Raw genomic sequence first — 27,800 nt, 5'->3', positions numbered from 1 at the left:
TGTACTGTGAAATATGTAATAAGTAGCTAATAAAACACATGTATTACATAATTGCATTACTATAGACAAAACACAAAGACACAAGAACACATACCAATATGGGTATATACAGGGAAAGTGAAGTTAGTAAAAAAGCACAAGTAGTAGCAGAAACAATTCATAACTTAACTGATTATTTTCATGCAAATAAATGATTGCTCTGTTTCAAAGCTGCTATTTACCCTAGGTATATGTATCACTTGATGTGATTGGACCCTAAGGAAAGTAGTGTGAGTACAATGTATACAAATATGACCAGATACAGGGAAAGTACAGCCATAAAAAAACAACAGAACTATCAGAAAGTGCTCATAAGTCTATTGATTATCTTTATGCACAAAAAGGATTGCTGTCTTTCAAGCTTGTGTCTTCCCGTATGTATATGTTTCATATGATGTGACTGGACTCTAAGGGAATTACTGTAAGAACCTACTTGAAGGATACGTCTACAAATAAAATAAACTTTTCAGTTTCTGACTGTTACTGAAGAAAACCATGTGGCCTAGATATCTCAGCAAAAGAAAAAAGAGTGAGCCAGACATGTGATGTCATCAGTGATGTCATCAATGACATTTGTGATGTCATCTTTGATGTCCTGGGTGTTAGTCTTAGCAGTGCACGGTGGTGGCGCGAGTTATGGTTGCTTAGCTTACCATAACTGGCGAATTTCAAGGGTTTTTCGGTTTTACTTGGACCCATAACATCCCTTTGACAAAGTTTTTTCACTGAATATATAGGGACGTTATGTTTACAAGTAAAACTGGAAAACCTCAGAAATTCACCAGTTATGGTACGCTAAACAACCATAACTCACGCCACCACCGTGCACTGCTAAAACAACAAACAGAACATCAAAGATGACATCATATTTGGGACCCCCCTCTAATTTTACCCCCTCTTGATGGAATCCCACCAAACTTTGCATACTCATTCGCAATCAGGTCAAGAATACAACTGCAGTTTGTTTCAAGCAGTTTCATTAAGTGGAGCCAAAGTTATAAGCCATCCAAGAACTGCTTTTCACCAACCGTGTAATGCAGAGGTGTCCGCGAACTTCACAGGACCGTTTGTGGACTTTTACGGCAAAAATGCCAGTTTTTTGCTTCTTGCAGCCATATCACATCCCATCCTCATCACCCCTCACCTCCCCAGAGATTATTTGATACGTTTGACAAGTGCAATGTTGTGTTTTTTATATGTTTTTACTGCAATGTCCGCGGACACCGGCCGCTGTCCGCCAATCCAAGATGGCAGGTGTTTCCAAAAATCTGACGCATTTCACGCTTTTTACCATCCAATCAGTGGGCACGTCCGATGTCTGCGGACACCACGTTGCTGTCTAAGCCAATCGGAGCCTTGTCCGCGGACCGAACAGGGAAGTGAGTCAGCGCACCAAACCCAGAAATCGCTAATTTATTTGACCTACTTTTTGGTAGTTTTAAACAAAATTACTGGGCGGATTTCCACCAAAATTACACAAACATGCTTTCAGGACCAAGCCGCCGCTCCTGCCACAAATTTGGTGAAAATTCATCCACCGGTTTGGGATGCACCCCCGCCCCCCTTGACGAAACATCACCAAACTTTGCAAACAAATTCAGAGCAGGCCATATACTTTTTTTTGCATATATATATATACACACACACATAGGGAATTTCTAACTGTATTGGAGAAATATGTTTACAATTGGTTGTTTTGTAGATATTTTGCGTAAATAGCCTAGAGAAAGCCAAAGGATTGGCGAAACAATAGGCACAATAGGCAAATGCGCCAAAAAGTTGTTGTTGGCTGAATTAGATATGTGCATGTACCATTTGAATATGATTTAATATTCCAAGAGTACCAACTAAGATTAAACCAATTGACCTCTTGAACTACTGAGTTTGGTGTTTTGCTTTGAGAAATGATTGACACTGAGCGCGCAATTGCGGGCAGACTCTCTTGTACTTCGCAATGGTTTTCAGCTGACACTACACTGGCTGCCAGACCATAACCGGTTCACTTTGAAAATTGTCTGTAGTTGGGGTGGCGCTGTGGAGCAGCCCAAGATGGCTGCTTAGTGTTTGAGCTCCGTGCTGACACGAAGGAAATACGCTTGTATCTGCGGTCTACACCATCCTAATGCCCTGAATACTGGATGGGCTACAGCTCACGTCTTTGTGCTTGGACACTCCGAGTTTGTGCTGGTTCTGGAGAATGGGGACCCATCTACGATGCAGACATTCCCTGCTGAGTCTGTGAGCTCAGCGGCAGTCCCTCGAGCCTGGCCGCCCTGGGCCTGGCGTCCCTGCACTCGCCGGAGCATCATCTGCGACGCCCCCCAGATCCCCCCGAACTGCTCCAGCTGCGCCTCTGTGGCTATGCCCCCACTCGAGTCGCTTGCCGCCTAGACAAGGTGCCGCTCCGGGAGCAACCCGGCGCCAGGCCGGGCTGTGGCGCACCTCCGCCTTGCGGCCTCGCGGGCTAGCTGGCTGGGGCCGGGAATTGTGGTGGCGGACCCGCGTTGGAGCCCATCTGCCTCTGGACGAGGCCCCCTGGGAGGCGGCCGCACTGGATCTGCTGGTGGTCATCTGCCTCACCCGCCCCCTTGTTTTCCCCGGCCTGATCCGATGCGACTGCTGCAGCTCCGACCTGGCTGAGGGCTCACCTGTTGGCCCGGACCCCGCAGCGGAGACCGCCTTCGGCGCCCCGGGGCCGCTTACCTGAACAGCGGCGTACACCTGGGGCTGGACCTGGCCCCCCCGCCTCCTGCCTGCCCGACTCTGCGCGGGAGAGCCCACACCCCAGGTGAGGAGCAGGGGATGCGTTTTGTGGTCAGGTCACGCTCCCTATGTCTGAGGGCCCGCTGCTGGATGAATCCACCTCGGCCGGCTGGCTCATTGCAGGGGGGCCTGGGCCTGCGTGGCACCCACTGAACTTCATATCTCGGGCCTGCTCATTCATCTGGAATCACACGTTGACCTTGTCTGGAGGGATCCTTATTTGGCGTGATTAATACAGGCTATGTTCATTGCTGCAGCCTAGCTTGCCACAGATATTTGGTACTTTGTGGCCCTTTAGCTTTCCTGGCAGGGCTGGTTCACTCCTCCTATGGGATTGCCAGTTGTGGTGGACTACTGGGACGAATCGGTGGGGTGATCTCGCTGCCTACTACCCTTAGTCAGGCTGCCCTGCCACTTCCTCACCGGCCTGAAGCGGTTCGCCCTCCCGGGGTCCCCTGCGACTCGCCTCTACAAGCCCAACTTTTCGCCCGCCACACCTATTCCCTACTAATACTGCCTTCCTGCTTGCTTCCACTGCTGCCACTGCCCCTACGAACTACTCTCGGCGGCGCTGGTGCCCGTCGCCCATCCCTGACTCCACGGGCCATCTGTTGCAGTGCTCCTCCCTTCATCGGCGATGCCAAACAGGCCACGAGGAGTGGGGAAGGGGGGCGGGGGCGCTATGGACAAATTCACCACTTCGGCCCCTATATCTGAAGTGGCTCACACATCTCCCCAACATGAGGAGACTGTGGCCATCCCGCATTCTAATCCCATAGCACCGGATTTAACCGCAATGATGGAATCCATGCCCAAGAACTTTGCCTCCTTTCACGAGAAACTGGACGACATAAACGCCAATGTTGCCTTGCTGAAAACCAGAGTCGGCCAGGCCGGGACCAGAATCACTGATGCCGAGAACAGGATCTCCGCGAATGAGGACGAAATACATTTGCTACAGACCACAGTTACCACTCTCTTCCGGGATATGAAGGCCGTAATGGCGAAGTGTGCTGATTTGGAGTCCCGCTCGCGCAGGAACAACCTTCGCCTAGTCGGTGTTCCTGAAAACGCACTCAAATGCCGCATGGAGGACGTGGTCGAGAATTTACTTAAAGACTTACTTGGCAACCCGGCCCTGTCACCATACTTTACGGTTGAGCGTACTCATCGGGCCCTATCCCCACGGCCTAAGCCAGGAGACTTCCCCAGGCCTATCATTGCTGGAATCCTAAATTACAGCGACAGAGACCTCATTTTACATCTTGCGCGCGAAAAGAGGGAATTACGCCTGGAAAGCCACACTATCCGGATCTTCCCTGATTTCTCAGTGGGGGTACAACAAGAAAGGCGCCAATTCCTGGGCGTCAAAAAACTGCTCAGAGAACACAATGTGCCCTACGCTATACTGTTCCCGGCCCGCCTTAAGATCACCCATAATGGCAAACTTTATTTTTTCACTGTCCCGGACGAGGCGGTGAAGTTTATTGAATCACAAATTCCTCTTCCCAACGCTGGGGAGGCCCCTGCTGAGGATGGTTAATCTGGATTCTCCCTTATTCCTTTGCTTGGTCTGTCTGATGACCTTTCTCTATTGATGTGCAAATAGCAACAAAATATTCTAGTACTCTTGGCTATTAAGACAGAGAGCGTACCCATCGACCGCCTCGTAGAGAGGTTGTCCCATCAATGACCTATTACACTGTCTTTGCTCCCTGTCTCTTTCTCTAATCACCTTATATCTCATTAATGTGTTCATTATTATTTGATTTCACTATGTGTTGATAGCAATGTAACATATTGGTACGCCTACGCGTAGGCATCTGTCGCCTGTGATGAACAGACTAGGCAAGCTCACCACTGGTGCCGGTGGGTGGCTTTCCGCCATCCCTTTCGTATTTGCCATTACTGACTAACTCTGGCACTGGTGTACCACTCGTCCATACCCACATTCCTGAGTATTGCCTCCTTAGGTCCTGGGACCCTGGCCAAGTGGCTGGTCCCTCTCTGCTCTGCCTCAGGATATCTGGGTCAGAACTCGCTACTATGCCTATGTCTGTTCAATGTACCGCAGGCCATTATATGTCATCCCTATCTGCCTGAGTGTCCACTGCACGCCAACAGCGCTCCCCATTGTGATTGCAAAGTTTGGTCTTGTTGACTTGATGCTGGGTTTGGGCCCCTGTTGGGCCGCAACGAAAGCGGGCCCACGTTGGACTCCGCCTGTTTCCCCCTGTTTTGTGGGGGGTTCTAGTTTTGAAGGGAGAGGGGAGGTGGGCTGTTATGTTCTGGGGTGGGTGGGCTGCACTGCAGGTTGGGGTTGGGCAGTGAGGGTGGGGGGTGGCAAAGTTGGGGTTTGGTTAACAGTTAAAAACATGGCAGAGAGATACATGACTTTGACTCAACATAATTGTACAAACAGCAAATGCAAAAATTGGAAAGGTAATGAATACTACCACTGGGATGTCCCATAATGTGACACTATGGCCCTGAATTTCATGACATGGAATATCCGTGGTCTGAGCGATTTCACTAAGGCCCGCAGAATAACTGCCTACGCCCAGAGACATGGCACTAAAATCCTCTTTCTCCAAGAAACTCATGCCCTTGGGCGCCTAGTAAAATGCCTTGCCCCCACATGGGGCGATAATAGATACTATACAAAGTACTCCACACAGTCCAGCGGGGTCCTAACTTTAATCCACAAGTCAGTCCAGTTTTCTCTGCGTACCAGCCACATTGACCCCTAGGGCAGATATGTAATTCTTCATTGTTCACTTGCTAGTATGGCATTTCTCCTCGTGAACACATATGCCCCTAACTTTGATGCCCCAGATTTCTTTGATGCCATCATTACCACCCTTATGAAGTACATTGGTATTCCCATCATATGGGGTGGGGACATGAATCTAATTCTAGATAAAGACCGGGGCAGATCCGGGACGGCCCGCAGAGCCCTGTCACGTGCGGCCCATACATTACACGCCCACATGGACACGCTAGGCCTCAAGGATGTATGGAGAGCCCTCCACCAACAGACAAGAGAGTATAACTTCTATTCGTCGGTACTCGATAGCCTCTCCAGGATTGATCTTTTTCTCATATCGGCTTGCATGGTGGGCAGGTCCACAGAGACCAAGATATTATCGCGCACATTATCAGACCACTCACCGGTAACACTTTGTATAACAATAGGGCGTGACCAGCCCCCTCGCTCCTCTTGGAGATTTAAGTCGGAGGCCCTCCAAGACATAGTCTTCAAAGCTGATATCCTAGCTGACATCAACACCTTCTTTGAATGTAACAACAGGCAAGACACCTCCGATGGGGTACGCTGGGAGGCATTCAAGGTTTTCATCAGAGGGATGTGCATCTCTAGGGAGGCTGGGCTCCTCAAAGCCATAAAAAATAGCTTGCAGCAATCAGAAGCAAGGTTAAAAGAGCTTGAAAGGGAGTATGCCTCTGCCCCTTCCCCGCCCATATTGGCACAGATCAGAGCGGAGTTGGAAACTTTCGAGACTCATGCCCAAAGAGAAGTCCAGTACTACGCCTGTCCTGTAACAGCTAGGAAATATGGTGAGGGGGATAGACCGGTAGGACACTGTCCAGACTGATCCGCACTGAGGGGGGCAGGAACCGCATTGACTGTGTCATAGACACAGGAGGCACTCTGTGCTGGTCTGACCAAGATATCCTCGGGACATTCACCACATTCTACACGACCCTGTATGGCCCACAGCAGGAACACAGCCTGCAAGACACGGACACCCTGCTAAATCAAATCCCCATGACCCTCCTCTCCCGCGCGACTACTGACCTACTTGAAGCTCCAGTCACCCTGGATGAGATAACCACGGTCATCTCGAACTGCCCTAGGGACAAAGCACCAGGCCCGGACGGCCTAACCTCAGAGTTTTATCGGGAACACATGGCTATCCTGGCACCCAGACTCCTGGAGGTGTGGAACGAGTCATTAGAGTTAAACATCCTATCCCAGTCCATGCGCGAGGCTCTTATAACTGTGCTACCCAAGCCGGGTAAACCACTGGACGAATGTGGCTCCTATAGACCCCTTTCCCTAATCAACACTGACACAAAAATATTTGCCACGATTATTGCCAATAGGTTCCTCCCCATTATGACCCAGTTAGTTCATCCTCACCAGAGTGGTTTTGTACCCAGCAGATCCACCGCCATTAATATCCGTCGCCTCTTTAATGTCATGTCTAGAATTGATCCCAACGAAAACGCCATGGCGGTCACTCTCGATGCCCAGAAGGCGTTTGATATGGTGTCATGGCAATATATGTGGAGGGTGCTCCGCAAAATGGGAGTGGGTCCACGCATGAGATCGTACATTAAATTGCTCTACACAAGCCCTGTGGCCAGAGTCCTAGTCAACACCAGGGTCTCGGCCCCCTTCGCTCTCCACAGAGGTACCCGGCAGGGCTGTCCGTTTTCCCAATACTATTTGCGCTCGCCATAGAACCCATAGCTGACAACGTTAGGGACAAACACACGCGCAAAGGTATACGTCTTTGAGATATTCCCGAGATCATCTCACTGTATGCTGACGACATACTTCTCTATATTAGGGACCCGGCTGCCCACCTGGACCCGATATTAAGAGACATAACCAAAATTGGCACCTTCTCGGGCTTTACTATAAATGATACCAAATCTGAAATCTTCCCGCTCACCCCGACCACTACACAACCACCCCGTGAATTTCCCCTCCGCTGGTCACTGGAGGGCATTTAATACCTCGGAGTGAAGGTGTCCCTCACCAAAGCTTCATTTTTGGTCAACAACTACGTGGCTGCGGCGCAGCTTGCAGAGGCTCAAATGTTGAAATGGCGCAGCCTCCCAGTCTCCCTGTCGGGTAGACTGTCTCTAATCAAGATGATAACCGTCCCTAAATTACTCTACGTCTTCACTAATGTGCCGATTTGGCCTGGAAAGCGATACTTCAAAAACCTGCACACTGCATGCGCCCAATTTCTGTGGCACTCCGGCGCGGTTCGTAAGAAATGGCAGCACATGGCTCTTTCTTATGAAAACGGGGGCTTCACCGCCCCCGACTTTGCTAAATACTGGACAGCCGCGCAGGCCCAATACGCCACATTCTGGTACGCGTTCTCCGACCCTCCCCCGCATGTGAAGCTCGAGAAACTAGCAAGCGAAGGAGTCAACATCCTCTCTTTCATACTCCACCATACATTTCATGCCGATGCCCCGGTCGATCCCGTAGCGGCCACTGTCAGGGCCTGGAAACATGCTCTGCAGATGCAACCCGATCATCACCCATATTACAAATGGCTGCCCATCTGGCAGTTCCCTGGCCTCAGCCCTACACATGATAAACTCCTAATGAAACACTGGCACGACTTGGGCTACCGGGCCCTGACCGACTTCTACCCTGATGGGAAGTTTATCACTCCGCAGACGTGGCGCCCCGGTCACCTCGGCACTGCGCTGGAACTACTACAATACTACAGGTTGAGGGCGGCTTTCCACGCCTGGTGGCCCTCATACCCTGATGAGCCCCCAGACTCGCCTGAGATTCATTACATCTCCAATTTGGCCGGAGCTAGAGGGATAGTGTCCTCGCTGTACAGATTACTGATGGCTGAACCTAAAGACGTGCCTCTTACGGTATGTGAAATGTGGAGTGAGGAGGTGGGCCTCCCTATCACTGACGCAAGGTGGAAAAAAATGTGCATACACACCCGAACCACCTCTCTGAATGCCAGACATAGGTGTATACAATATAAGCTCCTGAATAGATTATACTACACACCGCACAGATTGGACAGGTTCGCACACACCCAGGCTCGCACCTTCCCTAGATGTAAATCTCCTGCTGCAGATCACATTCATATGTTCTGGTCCTGTGATGCACTGGGCCCATTTTGGAAAACCATAATAGACGCTCTCTCAGAAATTACAGCGTCCCATATCCCTCCAGAACCCCTATCTATACTGTTTGGCCTATGGGATAACCCTGAATTGAGGAAGGTGTCTAGGTTTCTGAATGTTGCCACCATAGTAGCCAAAAAATGCATACTACAATGTTGGAAGCGCCGATCCCCCCCTTCGTTTGAGATGTGGTTGGGGGCCCTCACCTGGACCCAAGCGTGTGAGGAGGACTATATCAATACCCTCCCGCTGACCTCTCGCCCCAAAAATGTATGGACGGAATTTTATACCTATCTAAACAACAAAGATGACTTAGAATTACTGTCCTCCCCCCCTCCTGGTGAAGTGAATTAACCCATTGTGGAGCCTCATTAATCTGAACAACTGTATGTCTGTCCTTGCTGGCATGTCCCATGTATTCCGTTGCCATTCATGTATCTGCTCCCTGTTTCCTGATTTATACTGTACTTTGTGTTGATTGTCTGTTCTCTCGCCATGTCAATAAAGAAAGGTTTAAAAAAAAAAAAAGAAAATTGTCTGTATACCCACCAAGTGCCTTAACTTGCTGGCACCACTGTACTTAAAGTACAAGATCACACGTTACAACCCTGACAGGTGGCTATTGCTTCTGCCCTAGGCCTACTTGCCACTTCTAGCCGTTGGCTTACCCTCAGGGGAGGCAGCCGATTCCCAATTCAAGAAACGAAACTTGAAAGCACCTTACCACTGAATCTCCATGCCTCTATTGTAAGGCAATAACCAACGACTCTCTTAGGCAATAACTAATACTAATACAGCGCCTCTGGTAAGCTTATGCACTTAGTGTATCCTGCTCTTAGAAACTGCGAAGCATTATAGGGGGCTATGTAAGCACAGTTGCTCATTAACTGACTTAATTAAACCTTCCGCTCACTCACTTGCTAAGTCACACAAAATGGTGTCCACCTGCATGCACTCCTATTACAGCCACATGGCAATAAGTTCTATTAGAAGTAAATCCGCATTGACATCATGATTCCGGGACCTTTCAGAACTGGCCTAGCTTTTGACTTCAAAGACTGCATAGAAGTTCCTTTTACATTCCTCCATGGGTTCTGCAACCCCTGGATATGCAGATGTTATTGACTACCAATACCATCAGCCATAGCCAGCATAATCATTGGTGAGGAATAACAGTTGTTGAGGTCCCCGGCATCTGTAGAGCTGCAGGTTGCACACCCATTCTAGTAAAACATAGTAAATGAATGAAAGAAAACTTGAGGTGCATGCCAGGAAGCAACAGGCAGAGGAAACAGGGATAAATCTAGAGACCATGTGGTTTGTGTGCGTTTAGTTTATGTGCATTCATTGAAAACAGGGGGGGTGAACAGAATGAACGGGACTAGAAGTTCGTATCTGGTGTCATACGTTATTATACTGTGAAGCTAGAGCCTATATGCAGTGAATCATATTGCATAACAATAGAATAGATGTATAGATCAATATAACTTAAGGTTTCTTGTAAGATGCTCATTCTGGATGTCACAGAATGGATAAGGGATAGCCCCCGATTAATACCTGTGGGCATTGTTCAGGAGTCTGCAACCTTTGGCACTCCAGATGTTTTGGACCTCAACTCCCATCATCCCTTACCAGCATAATCAATAGCCAGAAATCATGGGAATTGTAGTCTGAAACATCTGGAGAGCAAAAGGTTGTCTATTCTGATCCGTCTCCATACACGACAGAAGGATCACCAATTCAGCGCATCATAGTGTAAATCGCAAGTTTATGAGCCCATCACCTCAAGCATATAATGAACACGCAGTGATACTAGCAATAGAAATGTCTGCATTGCCAGCTGGCATTGTTACAATGGTGAATTATCAGGTAATATAATGTTTTTTTTTAATCCCACACATCTCTGCTGGTTTATTTGTAAGATTATGGTGTGTGTGTGCTCTAATCCAACTAAATATGAATTTATTTAGCGGGCGAATCTGAAAGTAAACACTGTATATTTTACATATTGATATCTACGAGAATTGGGAATTGAATGTAACTTTTGTTGCTAAAGCCTCCTTTCATCTGCATTCAGGTGAAAGTGCATAGAAAATACTGTGTTTCAGACGTTGGTAGTTCTGTTGAACTACAGTTCCCATCAGGCACAGCCTTCTTCTTCACGTCGGCGGCGCGTTTGCAGGCTATTTATCACCAGTTCTCTCAACGTTCGCTTGGTTAACGGCTGGTTGTCCTCGGAAACTCTCTCCTGTAAAGGCATCACACAGGCATCTCTATCTCCATCATATTACTCGTTAAGGAAGTCACTGTGCTATTAATACGTCTACCATTCTTGAACTCTTGGAAAAATTGCAAAATCGTAAAATCATGACACCTACCCACAATCTCATTTCTTATCATAATAAACATGTGGAGATAGTCTCCTGATATTGGTCTATGGAATTTAGCTCCCAAAGAGCCACAGTGATTATAGGGTGTCTCAACAATAAACTTCTTATTATACTCCTGAACATTGTGAGACATCGAACTTTTTTTTTTTAAATATATTTTTATTTTATATATAAACCAAACAACAATACAACTGAACATAGATAAACACATTTAACAACAAAAAGCACTGCAATCCCCATCCCTCCCCCCTATGAGCCTGTATGGTGTTCGCCATCGGTATCCGCTGTGAACGGGGGGGCGTCATCGCTCTCAGATTCAATTGGAGCCGACCCCGTTCCAAACAGTTCAGCTATCAACAATTTCCATGCCGCGAGGGAGCACATTTCCTCCTCTTCCCCTGCAATACTGGTATCCCGCCACACAGCCGTCTCGGCCTCCGCCCATTTTTGGAGATCCCTCCACCAGACCTCCATTCGTGGCTTATGACACTCCTTCCATCCCATGGCAATCCTACGTTTAGCAAGCACATAAGCCAAATCTTTCAATTTCTCGACATGTCTAAGTTTACGCGCTCTGGGATATCCCCCCAGTAAGCAGGCCCAGGCTGAATCCACTTTGAGCGTGACACCCTTTCCTGCCAGCTTCTGCGCCACTTCACCCCAATAGCCTGCAATTACTGGGCACGCCCAGAACATGTGTATCATGTCTGCATTCTCCTCGTCACACTTGGGGCACGCCTGGCGTCCAACATCCCGAAATTTGGATATTCTCAAGGGGGTCATGTATGCCCTGTGCGTTATATAAAGCTGTATTTGCTTAAACCTGGCGTTTCTCGATACTTTTTTATGATACCCCAGGGCTCGCTCCCACAACCCATCTGCCATCGGGGCCCCCATCTCCGTTTCCCATTCTAGTCTCAAGTGCACTAAATCGCTCCCAACCTTTGTCATCAACATCTCGTACAACCTAGAGACCTCATGCCCGCCCTCCGATGTGTCATATAGTATCTCCACCGTGGCGTCCGGTTCATCGGCCAGGGTAGTTTCGGGCCACCTATTCCGGATCTCCTGCACTATCCTGTGATATGTCATATATTGACCCCTGTGCAATCCCGACCCTGCCTCTAATTCTTCGAACTCCAAGATGGTCCATCCTGCCAAATATCTCCCATGATCAACCCCACTGACTCCCAGTATATCCGGATGATTACTCTGAGCTGTCCATCTCCCTTCGCCAGTGCAACCAATGGGAACTTCGACACACACGGCAAAGGGTTACCCATCATCCGGCAGGCCCGTTTCCACATGTTCCGTCCCAAAGCTAGCATTCTAGGCCGCTCCCTCATGCATGCATTAGTCACCCAGATCACCTCTCGCAGATAAAAAGGGGAGCAATCCCTCCCAAACAGCCTGTGTTCAGGGGTCTCGTCGTCAGAGAGCCACCTGGACACATATTGTAGCTGCGCTGCCACATAATAGGCCTCAAAGTTCGGCAGTTTGACTCCGCCCTTCTCGTAGAAGTTCTGCAGCTTCCACAGTGCAACTCTGTTGCGCGTGCCGTGCCACAGGAATTCTCTGCAAACACTATGTAGCCTCACAAAAAACTTCCCAGGAATCATGTAAGGGATGTTGTTAAAATAATGCAGAAGCCTGGGCAGTACCACCATTTTAAGCATAGCTCCCCGGCCCATCATCGCTAGTGGCAATCTTTCCCAGAACCTCATGCATTTCTCGATCTTCCCCACAGCAAGTTCAGTGTTATGCTTGTGCTCTTCCACAGTCGTGTGATACACGTCAATTCCCAAGTATCTAAAGGATCTCGTCGCCCACGGGATCTGCAACACTGGCAACCTGTCTACCGGAGTCCCCACATAGCCCCCTAGCGGAAATAGAATGGATTTCTGGGGGTTTACCGCTATACCGGACAACCAGGCATACCTCCCCATCACCTCTAAGACGAACTGCAAATTTTCTTCTGGGTATCTTAGGTATAGCAGCATATCATCTGCATACAGGGATATAAGGTGACACTCTCCTCTTACATCGATGCTGACCGGGTCATATTGCTGCCGGAGGTAAATCGCTAAGGGTTCTAGGGCCAGGATGTACAACATTGGGGACCAGGGGCACCCCTGCCTAGTGCCTCTGCACAACTGCCATCTCTCCGACACCACTGCACCCGTGCGGACCCTGGCTAGTGGTGCACTGTATAACATCTCGACCCACCTAACGTAACCTGGTCCCATCCCGTACCATCTCAGAGCCGCCAGCAGCCAAGGCCACCGAACAGAGTCGAACGCTTTAACCGCGTCCAATGCCACTATCGCCATTTCGCTGTCATCACTACAACCCCACTCGACCACCCTGTGGAGGCGTCTGTGGTTGTGAGTAATGTTCCTATTAGGGACATAGCCCGTCTGGTCAGGGTGGATCAACTTGCTGATCACTCTACGCATTCTAGTAGCCAGGACAGCTGTCAGGATCTTGCTATCTTGGTTCAGCATCGACAGGGGCCTGTAGGAGCCACAATCATGTCCCGGTTTATTTGGCTTGGGGAGCGGTATTATAATCGCCTCCCTAAGTGACTCCGGCAACCGTCCCATCTCGTACGCTTCGTTGAGCATTTCCAGCATGGGCGGGAGCACTTCCTCCGCATACACTTTATAAAATTCACTGGGGAACCCATCTGCCCCTGGGGCCTTGCTAGTGGGCAACTGTCTCACAATCTCCTTCAGCTCTTCCAGGGTGATCGGAGCCTCCAGCTCCTCGCGCTCCTCATCGCTGACCTTAGGCAAGCCTATATCTTCCAGCACTTCGTCTATTTCCTCCTGGCTGCCCCCTTCGCAATCTTCGTATAAGACCTTATAGTATTCCACGAATGCCCTGTTCACGCCTTCTTGGGTGTCTACCTCCTCCCCCCTTTCATTGGTTACCAATCTGATCGGGGATCGTGGGGTCTCGCTCTTGTACAGCCAAGCTAAGAGTCGGCCCGTTTTATCTCCCCCCGCATGCAATCTCTCGATATACTTTCTATAGTTCAAATTACAGAGCCTATCCCAATGGTCCGCACACTCCTGTTGCAATTTGGAGACCGCCTCCGCATCTGTCCCACCACCTTTCAACTCCTCCTCCAGCTCAGTCTCAGCTCTTTGCAGATCCGCCAGGACTCCCCCCATCAATCCCTTAGACTTCGCAATGGCGATCCCCCGCATTACGACCTTAAAGGCCTCCCATAAGGTGCCAGCCGACTTAACGCTCCCTTTATTCACCTCAAAATAAGCAGTTATCTCTTCCCTCATATCCTCTCTGAAGGCAGGGTCTTTGAGCGCCTCCGCCCTGAGGCGCCATGTTGGTATACGCGCTCGTGGGGAATACAGCTGCCATCGCATGACCAGGGGCGAGTGGGCAGAGAGGACTCTCGCCCTGTAGTCTATATGTTCGCACTCCGCGACTATGTCTGGCGTAGCGAAAAAGTAATCAAGCCTCGTGTGCAGTAGATGCGGAGCCGAATAGTGTGAGTATTGCCTCACGCCCGGGTGTTTCGCTCTCCACACATCTGCCAGGCCAAAATCCGCCAGCAGCGTCTGCAATACCTTAGCCGCCGGACTGGGCTTAGCCATCTTGTCATCCGACCTATCCTCCCTGGGATTCAACACGCAATTAAAGTCGCCACCCCATATCACCGTTCCCCCCATCCCGACACTGAGCTTGGTGCACAGCGTCCTAAAATATGTCGCCGTTTCCTGGTTAGGCGCGTATGTGTTTACAATGCACACTACTTTGTTCTCTACCAGCCCCCTCACCATAACCAACCTCCCATCCTCCTCCACAACCTCCTCAATTAGCTTAAATGGGACGTGTGGCGCCACCCACACCAGCACTCCTCTGGCATAGGCGGAGTACGTTGATCCTACCACTGTTCCTTTCCACTTCCTCCCTACCAGCTCCAGTTTCTCTCGCTTTAGATGTGTCTCCTGTAGCAGGGCTACGTCTATCTTCTGCCTCTTAAGATACAACATGACTTTATTTCGCTTAAGATAACTGTTAAGCCCTCTAACGTTCCACGTTAATATCCTGAGGTCTCCCATGGCCTATCAGTAGTTTCCTCCCCCCATCCGAGGCAATCCCTCCCCACTTTGCGAACACCCAATCCCGGTTTCACCCCCAGGCTCATACAAAAACTAAAACACCCCCCCAAACTCCTACCCCAAACAACTGCCCAGCTCCATCCCTGGATCTCAGGCATCCCTGTGTTCGGTCCTCCTTGGAAAACCCAAATAGAGAACCCGACAGGGTGTCACCCCACTAACAGTGACTAAACTAAACACAAAAAGGGGTGTAAAGAGCGGCTTCTGGAGGCTCCTCTACTTCGCAACCATGTCCGTGCTCACGGACCACGTTTCATAACCACTGACGCACGCATGTTCTCCAGCGAGTTCAATGACTATATTCAAGTCCCAATGTTCGTGACCCGACCGGGCCTACAGCGTTACTTATCTCGTCTTTTATTTTCCAACGGCCGTCTGAACATCTGACTCCTGAGGGCAGTTTTGTGCATCCAACCACTCCATAGCATCCTCCGGGGTGACAAAGAACAGCAGCTTGCCCTGAAAGAAAACCTTCAGTTTGGCCGGATAGAGCAACATGTATTTAAGCCCCGCTTCCCGCAATCTCCTCTTCACCGATCCAAAGTTCATATGACTGCGCTGTACCTGCAGGGTGTAATCGGGATAGGCAGTTATGTTCGCCGCTCCTCGTTGTATTGTGCCTCCCTTACGGAAGTGTTCAAGGATCCTTTCTCGGTCCCGGTAATTAAGGATCTTGGCTATCACTGGCCTGGGCGGGTTTCCCGGCGGCGGCTTCCTAGTTAAGGCCCTGTGCGCTCTCTCAACCGCAAAACCCTGCGACAGGGTGCCTCCCGTGATCTCCTGCAGTAGCATGTTTTCGATAAATTCCGTTGGATTATGGCCCTCAGTTCCCTCCGGTAGGCCCACGATACGAATGTTGTTCCTCCGGGCGCGTCCTTCTGCCTCCTCCGCCCTACTCTCCAAATTGCCCACGCGTTGCACCAGGGCATGGAGTTCACGCTTATGCACAGCGCAGTCCGCCGCGGTAGGGCCCATTTCTTTCTCCAAAGTCTCCGTGCGCTCAGCCAGAGTACGCACGTCCTGCCTTAGGAGGTTCACGTCCTCCTGTACTGCCCCAACCTGGAGTTCCATTGCGGTCTTCAGTTCAGCCACAGCGAGCTGGAGCTTGGTCTCCCAGGTCGCTTTCAGGTCTGCGATTGCAGCGAGGACCTCCTGGTTCGCACCCCCGGCGGCCATTTCCTTGGCTTGCGTTTTATCTTTGCTTTTGGCTCCGTCTGGGCCGGGAGGCGTCTTAGCGTATTCGTCGAGCGTGGGCTGTTTGGTCTTCGTTCTCAGGGGCTTGTTAGACATGTCTCCCGTCCTACTATCCCCGCTCGGATCTAGGGCAGGGTGTCACAGTGCGCTCTTCGGGTGCCCCATCATTATCGCCACATCTCTGACACAAAGTTCCTTTGTCCTCCGGCTCCCCCGGCCATCTGGCTAAGCCAGGTCGCGTCTCACCCTTTGAAGCGCACTTTAGGCCATGAAGGGCCCGGGGCACAGTTCCAGGTCACACGCACGCTCCGGTTACAAAGTATCTTCGGCCAGGCCCTGCTCCCTTCCCAGGTCCGCGCCGTCGGCCTCGCAGGACTGGGTGTCTTTAATGACCACGATGCACCCGAGTCGTGCACCTTCCCCACCACCACGCTCCAGTGCGACCGTCAGGCGCCCAGATCAATCACTCCTTTGTTCCTTCTTTAGGCGGCGGCGGCCATTTTCTCGTTCATCGCACTCTCGCCTCCAGGTCTTCTTTTAGCTTCTTGTTGCGCTCTCACAGTGCAGGCCCGTATCGAAACGTGTCCACACGTTCACCTGAGATTCATGTACGCAGTCATATCAGTCTCAGCCAAATTACATCGGTCCTTGCACGGTTTTCAGTCGGATAATGTACGGATCTTCGGGAGCCCCCGTACAGACACGTCCTTTCACATGGCTTCCTAGCCACGCCCCCCCTGAGACATCGAACTTGATGGTTTTTAAAGGGAAAGAAAATTCCCCAAAACAGAGCACAGGAATATGTTATGCCTGAGCAATTAAAAATTCTTCAGAACTCTAAATCTGTTGAACATACTATGCTGGTGATGGAAGAGATGACTGAAAATGGCAAACATAGATGTTACAGTGCGGGGGGACTGCTATATCAGACATTAACGTTAATGCTAGTGATTCCATCCAGGATTCAAATCTTAGCATTTCTTTACTGAACACACAATCTCTTGTTCAACACGGAGCTGAGATTGCAGACCATCTCGCCATATCCAAACTGGACATGTTTGCTGTAACAGAGACATGGCTTCATGAGGCAGCCCGGATGGCAAGCCCTTCCTCCCGGATATAAGATATTTAGATCTGACCGCCTCAGACAGAGAGGTGGAGGGGTTGCCCGTATTGTAAAAGAACACTTGGATTGCAATCCTATCAATTCTATAAATCTTGATGACTGTGAAAGACTGCAAGTAAAAATGAAGGTCAATCTGAACATATCTTTGAGCATCCTCACCCTACATAAACCGCCCTAAACACATGCCCCAGTTTGAAGAGCAACCCCTTGCTCTCCTCAGCAACATTACCAAGCCCCAATCATCAGTGATTGTTTTAGGTGACTTTACCCTCTGAGCAGAGGACATGCAGGATATGCAAGCCTCATCTCTACTCTTGGCTCTTGGAACCGTTGGTTACACCCAACTGGTTAAGGAACAGGCCAACGGAGATGGCCACACTTTAGAGTGGGTACTGACACATAATCTTCCCACTGTGTGTGCCTCTATAATGCTGTGCCCATAGTGGGACCATGCAATGGTCAATGAAATAGTATTATTACAATCTGGGCCATTTAGCCTAGATGAACAGCCAAGTAATCTAAAAAAGAGCAGGAACATTAAAATGTTTCTTCATCTATTTTCTCTAGAACTCTAACTACCAGGTTAGATTCTCTAGTCCTTTAATAACACCAATGACCTGGTATTGCATCTATCACTTGCCATTTCCTCCACTATCAATGGCATGGAACCGGATAAAACTAAGATGCTCACACCAGAGAATTTTAAGAGCTACTGGTTTGGTGACAGCATCATTCAGGCCAGAAAAGAGCAAAGAGCCCTGGAGTGGGAGTGGTGAAAGAATCCTTGTTCCCTAAGTACCTACAAGGAATCTTTGAAGAAATTCTAATATGCTATCATTGTTCCATGGATCACTAGGATTGTGAACACCCCCTTCAGGGATGGCATGGTTCTGTCATCTCTTAAGGAGGCATAGATCAAACCATTACTACAGAAGAGTAGCCTAGATCCATAATTGGAAAAAAGTTACTGGCAAATATCAAGTTTCCCATATCTCCTTAAAATTCTAGATCGAGTTGCATACTTACAGAGTTTGTAGAGATGAATAAGAACTTAGGTACCTAACAGTCAGGATTTAGAGCTAGACATGGGATGGAAATGGCCATACTGGATCTCAAGTCAAATAGGGACATGCTGCCTTGTTGATGTTCTTGGACCACTCAGTGGCCTTTGATTTTGTCAATCACAATCTTCTGTTGGACAGACCGAAGGGCTGTGCATGCTGCTCAGAGAGGACTGCACAATGGATGGAATTCTTTCTGAGCCCAAGAACATCTAGAGTGGTGATCAAGAATGCATAAATATCAGGCCCCTACTTCACTTAGAAAGCCTGGGTGTACAGTATATAAATTATGCTGATGACACCCAGGTTCTCCTTGAGCTGTCGGGTAATTATGCAAGAGACCCTGAGGCCCTGAATGAGGTGTACACTACCATCCAATCTTGAATGGATTTAAATGCTCTTGCCCTCAACAATAAGAATACTGAGCTGCTCATCATTGCCTCAGGCCCTCCGTTGAAGAAACTAGACCCTCTTTACAAGTACTTTACCATCATGGGCAGTAAGATCTCTGTGATCAGATGTGCAAAGACGCTGGGAGTAATACTTGAACTCTGAGTTGTCCATGAAACCTCACGTCTCTCATGTCTGATCTTCTTGCGGATATGTCACTAATTTACTGCACCAAATAAGGCCTGATTTGTCTATTGATAACAGGTCTCCTTGGTTAATGCTAGGCTCGACTTTTGCAATAGTCTCCTAATTGGAACATCACAAGCCAATTTACACTCCCTGGAAACAGCACAAAACGGCGCAGTGAGAGCCATCCATGGCTTACTAAAAACAAGCAAAAACAAAGAGGTGATGGCTGGAAGGTTTAGAATTAATCTTAACCACTGGCAATGCTCTGGGCAACCCTCCAGACCACCGTTCTTCGCCTGCCAAGCCATTACAGAAGGGAAATACCATATGCAAATCAGGCTTGGCCCCACCCCAAAAGGGGCAGTCCAGCCCGAACTGCTAGGCCACATCCCTTCTGCACGAGACCACAAGCATCCCCAAACATGTTTCGCCCTTGTTGGGGCTCATCAGTGAGGAGTAGCTTGGGTCTCTAGGCCCAGCAGGCACGGGACCCACGTCTGGGCATACCCGTCCCACTCGGGGTGACATAGCAAAAACAAAGAGGTGATGGCTGGAAGGTTTAGAATTAATCTTAACCACTGGCAATGCTCTGGGCAACCCTCCAGACCACCGTTCTTCGCCTGCCAAGCCATTACAGAAGGGAAATACCATATGCAAATCAGGCTTGGCCCCACCCCAAAAGGGGCAGTCCAGCCCGAACTGCTAGGCCACATCCCTTCTGCACGAGACCACAAGCATCCCCAAACATGTTTCGCCCTTGTTGGGGCTCATCAGTGAGGAGTAGCTTGGGTCTCTAGGCCCAGCAGGCACGGGACCCACGTCTGGGCATACCCGTCCCACTCGGGGTGACATAGCAAAAACAAAGAGGTGATGGCTGGAAGGTTTAGAATTAATCTTAACCACTGGCAATGCTCTGGGCAACCCTCCAGACCACCGTTCTTCGCCTGCCAAGCCATTACAGAAGGGAAATACCATATGCAAATCAGGCTTGGCCCCACCCCAAAAGGGGCAGTCCAGCCCGAACTGCTAGGCCACATCCCTTCTGCACGAGACCACAAGCATCCCCAAACATGTTTCGCCCTTGTTGGGGCTCATCAGTGAGGAGTAGCTTGGGTCTCTAGGCCCAGCAGGCACGGGACCCACGTCTGGGCATACCCGTCCCACTCGGGGTGACATAGCAAAAACAAAGAGGTGATGGCTGGAAGGTTTAGAATTAATCTTAACCACTGGCAATGCTCTGGGCAACCCTCCAGACCACCGTTCTTCGCCTGCCAAGCCATTACAGAAGGGAAATACCATATGCAAATCAGGCTTGGCCCCACCCCAAAAGGGGCAGTCCAGCCCGAACTGCTAGGCCACATCCCTTCTGCACGAGACCACAAGCATCCCCAAACATGTTTCGCCCTTGTTGGGGCTCATCAGTGAGGAGTAGCTTGGGTCTCTAGGCCCAGCAGGCACGGGACCCACGTCTGGGCATACCCGTCCCACTCGGGGTGACATAGCAAAAACAAAGAGGTGATGGCTGGAAGGTTTAGAATTAATCTTAACCACTGGCAATGCTCTGGGCAACCCTCCAGACCACCGTTCTTCGCCTGCCAAGCCATTACAGAAGGGAAATACCATATGCAAATCAGGCTTGGCCCCACCCCAAAAGGGGCAGTCCAGCCCGAACTGCTAGGCCACATCCCTTCTGCACGAGACCACAAGCATCCCCAAACATGTTTCGCCCTTGTTGGGGCTCATCAGTGAGGAGTAGCTTGGGTCTCTAGGCCCAGCAGGCACGGGACCCACGTCTGGGCATACCCGTCCCACTCGGGGTGACATAGCAAAAACAAAGAGGTGATGGCTGGAAGGTTTAGAATTAATCTTAACCACTGGCAATGCTCTGGGCAACCCTCCAGACCACCGTTCTTCGCCTGCCAAGCCATTACAGAAGGGAAATACCATATGCAAATCAGGCTTGGCCCCACCCCAAAAGGGGCAGTCCAGCCCGAACTGCTAGGCCACATCCCTTCTGCACGAGACCACAAGCATCCCCAAACATGTTTCGCCCTTGTTGGGGCTCATCAGTGAGGAGTAGCTTGGGTCTCTAGGCCCAGCAGGCACGGGACCCACGTCTGGGCATACCCATCCCACTCGGGGTGACATAGCAAAAACAAAGAGGTGATGGCTGGAAGGTTTAGAATTAATCTTAACCACTGGCAATGCTCTGGGCAACCCTCCAGACCACCGTTCTTCGCCTGCCAAGCCATTACAGAAGGGAAATACCATATGCAAATCAGGCTTGGCCCCACCCCAAAAGGGGCAGTCCAGCCCGAACTGCTAGGCCACATCCCTTCTGCACGAGACCACAAGCATCCCCAAACATGTTTCGCCCTTGTTGGGGCTCATCAGTGAGGAGTAGCTTGGGTCTCTAGGCCCAGCAGGCACGGGACCCACGTCTGGGCATACCCGTCCCACTCGGGGTGACATAGCAAAAACAAAGAGGTGATGGCTGGAAGGTTTAGAATTAATCTTAACCACTGGCAATGCTCTGGGCAACCCTCCAGACCACCGTTCTTCGCCTGCCAAGCCATTACAGAAGGGAAATACCATATGCAAATCAGGCTTGGCCCCACCCCAAAAGGGGCAGTCCAGCCCGAACTGCCGGCCTGATTTGCATATGGTTTTTCCCCTTCTGTAATGGCTTGGCAGACTGAAAAACGATGGTCTGGAGGGTTGCCCAGAGCTTTGCCCGTGGTTATGATTTATTCAAAACCTTCCAGCCATCACCTTTTCGTTTTGCTAAAGTCACCCCGAGTGGGACGGGTATGCCCAGACGTGGGTCCCGAGTCTGCCGGGCCTAGAGACCCAAGCTACTCCTCACTGATGACGCCCAACAAGGCTGAAACATGTCTGGGGATGCTTGCGGTCTCGTGCAGAAGGGATGTGACCTAGCAGTTCGGGCTGGACTGCCCCTTTTGGGGTAGGACCATGCCTGATTTGCATATGGTTTTTCCCCTTCTGTAATGGCTTGGCAGACTGAAAAACGATGGTCTGGAGGGTTGCCCAGAGCTTTGCCCGTGGTTATGATTTATTCAAAACCTTCCAGCCATCACCTTTTCGTTTTGCTAAAGTCACCCCGAGTGGGACGGGTATGCCCAGACGTGGGTCCCGAGTCTGCCGGGCCTAGAGACCCAAGCTACTCCTCACTGATGACGCCCAACAAGGCTGAAACATGTCTGGGGATGCTTGCGGTCTCGTGCAGAAGGGATGTGACCTAGCAGTTCGGGCTGGACTGCCCCTTTTGGGGTAGGACCATGCCTGATTTGCATATGGTTTTTCCCCTTCTGTAATGGCTTGGCAGACTGAAAAACGATGGTCTGGAGGGTTGCCCAGAGCTTTGCCCGTGGTTATGATTTATTCAAAACCTTCCAGCCATCACCTTTTCGTTTTGCTAAAGTCACCCCGAGTGTGACGGGTATGCCCAGACGTGGGTCCCGAGTCTGCCGGGCCTAGAGACCCAAGCTACTCCTCACTGATGACGCCCAACAAGGCTGAAACATGTCTGGGGATGCTTGCGGTCTCGTGCAGAAGGGATGTGACCTAGCAGTTCGGGCTGGACTGCCCCTTTTGGGGTAGGACCATGCCTGATTTGCATATGGTTTTTCCCCTTCTGTAATGGCTTGGCAGACTGAAAAACGATGGTCTGGAGGGTTGCCCAGAGCTTTGCCCGTGGTTATGATTTATTCAAAACCTTCCAGCCATCACCTTTTCGTTTTGCTAAAGTCACCCCGAGTGGGACGGGTATGCCCAGACGTGGGTCCCGAGTCTGCCGGGCCTAGAGACCCAAGCTACTCCTCACTGATGACGCCCAACAAGGCTGAAACATGTCTGGGGATGCTTGCGGTCTCGTGCAGAAGGGATGTGACCTAGCAGTTCGGGCTGGACTGCCCCTTTTGGGGTAGGACCATGCCTGATTTGCATATGGTTTTTCCCCTTCTGTAATGGCTTGGCAGACTGAAAAACGATGGTCTGGAGGGTTGCCCAGAGCTTTGCCCGTGGTTATGATTTATTCAAAACCTTCCAGCCATCACCTTTTCGTTTTGCTAAAGTCACCCCGAGTGGGACGGGTATGCCCAGACGTGGGTCCCGAGTCTGCCGGGCCTAGAGACCCAAGCTACTCCTCACTGATGACGCCCAACAAGGCTGAAACATGTCTGGGGATGCTTGCGGTCTCGTGCAGAAGGGATGTGACCTAGCAGTTCGGGCTGGACTGCCCCTTTTGGGGTAGGACCATGCCTGATTTGCATATGGTTTTTCCCCTTCTGTAATGGCTTGGCAGACTGAAAAACGATGGTCTGGAGGGTTGCCCAGAGCTTTGCCCGTGGTTATGATTTATTCAAAACCTTCCAGCCATCACCTTTTCGTTTTGCTAAAGTCACCCCGAGTGGGACGGGTATGCCCAGACGTGGGTCCCGAGTCTGCCGGGCCTAGAGACCCAAGCTACTCCTCACTGATGACGCCCAACAAGGCTGAAACATGTCTGGGGATGCTTGCGGTCTCGTGCAGAAGGGATGTGACCTAGCAGTTCGGGCTGGACTGCCCCTTTTGGGGTAGGACCATGCCTGATTTGCATATGGTTTTTCCCCTTCTGTAATGGCTTGGCAGACTGAAAAACGATGGTCTGGAGGGTTGCCCAGAGCTTTGCCCGTGGTTATGATTTATTCAAAACCTTCCAGCCATCACCTTTTCGTTTTGCTAAAGTCACCCCGAGTGGGACGGGTATGCCCAGACGTGGGTCCCGAGTCTGCCGGGCCTAGAGACCCAAGCTACTCCTCACTGATGACGCCCAACAAGGCTGAAACATGTCTGGGGATGCTTGCGGTCTCGTGCAGAAGGGATGTGACCTAGCAGTTCGGGCTGGACTGCCCCTTTTGGGGTAGGACCATGCCTGATTTGCATATGGTTTTTCCCCTTCTGTAATGGCTTGGCAGACTGAAAAACGATGGTCTGGAGGGTTGCCCAGAGCTTTGCCCGTGGTTATGATTTATTCAAAACCTTCCAGCCATCACCTTTTCGTTTTGCTAAAGTCACCCCGAGTGGGACGGGTATGCCCAGACGTGGGTCCCGAGTCTGCCGGGCCTAGAGACCCAAGCTACTCCTCACTGATGACGCCCAACAAGGCTGAAACATGTCTGGGGATGCTTGCGGTCTCGTGCAGAAGGGATGTGACCTAGCAGTTCGGGCTGGACTGCCCCTTTTGGGGTAGGACCATGCCTGATTTGCATATGGTTTTTCCCCTTCTGTAATGGCTTGGCAGACTGAAAAACGATGGTCTGGAGGGTTGCCCAGAGCTTTGCCCGTGGTTATGATTTATTCAAAACCTTCCAGCCATCACCTTTTCGTTTTGCTAAAGTCACCCCGAGTGGGACGGGTATGCCCAGACGTGGGTCCCGAGTCTGCCGGGCCTAGAGACCCAAGCTACTCCTCACTGATGACGCCCAACAAGGCTGAAACATGTCTGGGGATGCTTGCGGTCTCGTGCAGAAGGGATGTGACCTAGCAGTTCGGGCTGGACTGCCCCTTTTGGGGTAGGACCATGCCTGATTTGCATATGGTTTTTCCCCTTCTGTAATGGCTTGGCAGACTGAAAAACGATGGTCTGGAGGGTTGCCCAGAGCTTTGCCCGTGGTTATGATTTATTCAAAACCTTCCAGCCATCACCTTTTCGTTTTGCTAAAGTCACCCCGAGTGGGACGGGTATGCCCAGACGTGGGTCCCGAGTCTGCCGGGCCTAGAGACCCAAGCTACTCCTCACTGATGACGCCCAACAAGGCTGAAACATGTCTGGGGATGCTTGCGGTCTCGTGCAGAAGGGGTGTGACCTAGCAGTTCGGGCTGGACTGCCCCTTTTGGGGTAGGACCATGCCTGATTTGCATATGGTTTTTCCCCTTCTGTAATGGCTTGGCAGACTGAAAAACGATGGTCTGGAGGGTTGCCCAGAGCTTTGCCCGTGGTTATGATTTATTCAAAACCTTCCAGCCATCACCTTTTCGTTTTGCTAAAGTCACCCCGAGTGGGACGGGTATGCCCAGACGTGGGTCCCGAGTCTGCCGGGCCTAGAGACCCAAGCTACTCCTCACTGATGACGCCCAACAAGGCTGAAACATGTCTGGGGATGCTTGCGGTCTCGTGCAGAAGGGATGTGACCTAGCAGTTCGGGCTGGACTGCCCCTTTTGGGGTAGGACCATGCCTGATTTGCATATGGTTTTTCCCCTTCTGTAATGGCTTGGCAGACTGAAAAACGATGGTCTGGAGGGTTGCCCAGAGCTTTGCCCGTGGTTATGATTTATTCAAAACCTTCCAGCCATCACCTTTTCGTTTTGCTAAAGTCACCCCGAGTGGGACGGGTATGCCCAGACGTGGGTCCCGAGTCTGCCGGGCCTAGAGACCCAAGCTACTCCTCACTGATGACGCCCAACAAGGCTGAAACATGTCTGGGGATGCTTGCGGTCTCGTGCAGAAGGGATGTGACCTAGCAGTTCGGGCTGGACTGCCCCTTTTGGGGTAGGACCATGCCTGATTTGCATATGGTTTTTCCCCTTCTGTAATGGCTTGGCAGACTGAAAAACGATGGTCTGGAGGGTTGCCCAGAGCTTTGCCCGTGGTTATGATTTATTCAAAACCTTCCAGCCATCACCTTTTCGTTTTGCTAAAGTCACCCCGAGTGGGACGGGTATGCCCAGACGTGGGTCCCGAGTCTGCCGGGCCTAGAGACCCAAGCTACTCCTCACTGATGACGCCCAACAAGGCTGAAACATGTCTGGGGATGCTTGCGGTCTCGTGCAGAAGGGATGTGACCTAGCAGTTCGGGCTGGACTGCCCCTTTTGGGGTAGGACCATGCCTGATTTGCATATGGTTTTTCCCCTTCTGTAATGGCTTGGCAGACTGAAAAACGATGGTCTGGAGGGTTGCCCAGAGCTTTGCCCGTGGTTATGATTTATTCAAAACCTTCCAGCCATCACCTTTTCGTTTTGCTAAAGTCACCCCGAGTGGGACGGGTATGCCCAGACGTGGGTCCCGAGTCTGCCGGGCCTAGAGACCCAAGCTACTCCTCACTGATGACGCCCAACAAGGCTGAAACATGTCTGGGGATGCTTGCGGTCTCGTGCAGAAGGGATGTGACCTAGCAGTTCGGGCTGGACTGCCCCTTTTGGGGTAGGACCATGCCTGATTTGCATATGGTTTTTCCCCTTCTGTAATGGCTTGGCAGACTGAAAAACGATGGTCTGGAGGGTTGCCCAGAGCTTTGCCCGTGGTTATGATTTATTCAAAACCTTCCAGCCATCACCTTTTCGTTTTGCTAAAGTCACCCCGAGTGGGACGGGTGTGCCCAGACGTGGGTCCCGAGTCTGCCGGGCCTAGAGACCCAAGCTACTCCTCACTGATGACGCCCAACAAGGCTGAAACATGTCTGGGGATGCTTGCGGTCTCGTGCAGAAGGGATGTGACCTAGCAGTTCGGGCTGGACTGCCCCTTTTGGGGTAGGACCATGCCTGATTTGCATATGGTTTTTCCCCTTCTGTAATGGCTTGGCAGACTGAAAAACGATGGTCTGGAGGGTTGCCCAGAGCTTTGCCCGTGGTTATGATTTATTCAAAACCTTCCAGCCATCACCTTTTCGTTTTGCTAAAGTCACCCCGAGTGGGACGGGTATGCCCAGACGTGGGTCCCGAGTCTGCCGGGCCTAGAGACCCAAGCTACTCCTCACTGATGACGCCCAACAAGGCTGAAACATGTCTGGGGATGCTTGCGGTCTCGTGCAGAAGGGATGTGACCTAGCAGTTCGGGCTGGACTGCCCCTTTTGGGGTAGGACCATGCCTGATTTGCATATGGTTTTTCCCCTTCTGTAATGGCTTGGCAGACTGAAAAACGATGGTCTGGAGGGTTGCCCAGAGCCTTGCCCGTGGTTATGATTTATTCAAAACCTTCCAGCCATCACCTTTTCGTTTTGCTAAAGTCACCCCGAGTGGGACGGGTATGCCCAGACGTGGGTCCCGAGTCTGCCGGGCCTAGAGACCCAAGCTACTCCTCACTGATGACGCCCAACAAGGCTGAAACATGTCTGGGGATGCTTGCGGTCTCGTGCAGAAGGGATGTGACCTAGCAGTTCGGGCTGGACTGCCCCTTTTGGGGTAGGACCATGCCTGATTTGCATATGGTTTTTCCCCTTCTGTAATGGCTTGGCAGACTGAAAAACGATGGTCTGGAGGGTTGCCCAGAGCTTTGCCCGTGGTTATGATTTATTCAAAACCTTCCAGCCATCACCTTTTCGTTTTGCTAAAGTCACCCCGAGTGGGACGGGTATGCCCAGACGTGGGTCCCGAGTCTGCCGGGCCTAGAGACCCAAGCTACTCCTCACTGATGACGCCCAACAAGGCTGAAACATGTCTGGGGATGCTTGCGGTCTCGTGCAGAAGGGATGTGACCTAGCAGTTCGGGCTGGACTGCCCCTTTTGGGGTAGGACCATGCCTGATTTGCATATGGTTTTTCCCCTTCTGTAATGGCTTGGCAGACTGAAAAACGATGGTCTG

This window comes from Ambystoma mexicanum, chromosome 2q (assembly GCF_040938575.1).
Source record: "Ambystoma mexicanum isolate Mex_15411 chromosome 2q, UKY_AmexF1_1, whole genome shotgun sequence".
Taxonomy (NCBI): Eukaryota; Metazoa; Chordata; class Amphibia; order Caudata; family Ambystomatidae; genus Ambystoma; species Ambystoma mexicanum.
Note: the sequence above shows the minus strand (reverse complement) of the source record.